The 1,303-nt window shown below is 40.1% G+C and overlaps 1 protein-coding gene across 2 annotated transcripts in view; it reads left to right on the top strand.

Moving 5' to 3' along the window:
• REXO1 (RNA exonuclease 1 homolog) overlaps nt 1–1,303 on the top strand; it is a 59,819-nt gene that overhangs the window by 5,050 nt on the left and 53,466 nt on the right. The window lies entirely within an intron of this gene.

Raw genomic sequence — 1,303 nt, 5'->3', positions numbered from 1 at the left:
CCCCCCCTTTTAAAAAAAAAAAAAAAAAAAAAAAAAGCACTTTCAAGCTTCCTAAGTTATAGAGTTGTAAAATGAAATTCATTGAGGCTTTTGGAAGGAAATTTCCCATGTTTAATCTCTGCTGGGATGTAAAATTTGTTGGAGGAATTCTGCATCAAATAATATGGGCACGATTCTTCCTTGAGTTGCTGTTGTGTCACCAATTTCAAGGGTACTTGCTGCATGTGCTCCCCTAGGACAGTTTCCTCCAGTTTATGTAAGCCAGTGGTTCTCAGCCTTGTCAGACTGGAGGCACCCTGTGGAAAATGCCAGCTATTAGCTTTCACTTGGTTTTTGATTATGAGAAAATAATACATCAATTCTTCTAAGAACTCAAGAATACCACAAAGGTTGAAGTGTTTTTGACACTATAGATTCCTGTTTAAAATCTTGCGGATCCTGTGTAGGTGTTTGCATACCTGACAGTGCTAATATTGTACAACAGCCCATGGCACCATTAAAAACGTCTCAGAGCATTAAGGGTACTGCAACGCCCGCCCTGGTTGCATTGCTGGTATAGGTAGATCCATGACTGTCCTTCATTTTGGCTGCTGCTACAGTCATGTCTAAGCTCATGGCATTCTGGAGCCTAGGTTTGTCTAAAGCAGTGATTCTCAATCAGGGTGACACAGCATGCTGGGGTGCCTTGAGGTGCTCTGGGGTGTTACACAATATTAGCACTGTTAGGTATGCTGACATGATTGCAAAGGTAAACCTAGAGATTTCAAATAGGAATTCATAGTGGTAAACTGTTCGGACCTGTTGCAGTCTTTTGGAGTTCTTTGGCACACCCTTGCTGGTACTAACTGAATGAGCAGTAACTGGTGCTGCTGTGCTGGTAGCACTGGTGTATAGTGTTTTTTGTGACGCTAATGCACAGTAGGCTAATTCTACTGAGCATTAGCATGACTTTTGTGGCATGCTAATGTGCAGTAGAATTAGTCTACTGCGCATTTAGTGTCTTGTGTAGATGCACCCAGTGTGTCCAACATTAAGTGCTGTAAAGACTAATTTCATAGGCGTTTATTTGGGAACTGTTATTCAGTGCTGTTAAAGACTTTTATCGTACATCCTAACTGTGAAATCATGCACACGCTTACATATACATACAACTTTATTTGTACAAGTCTTGCTTCAAACTGTGTAGGAATACATTCACATATTGTAGTTATATTGTCCACCTGAGACCTGCTTCCAGTGAGGTTAAATGAGTGTTTTAAGGCTTGGTAATTAGACCTATGTGATTTTTTTTTTTTTTTTTTTT

The sequence above is a fragment of the Gavialis gangeticus genome, unplaced genomic scaffold, assembly GCF_001723915.1.
Source record: "Gavialis gangeticus isolate Ggan-Ray unplaced genomic scaffold, GavGan_comp1, whole genome shotgun sequence".
NCBI classification, from domain to species: Eukaryota; Metazoa; Chordata; order Crocodylia; family Gavialidae; genus Gavialis; species Gavialis gangeticus.
This window is presented reverse-complemented; position numbering and strand designations above follow the sequence as displayed.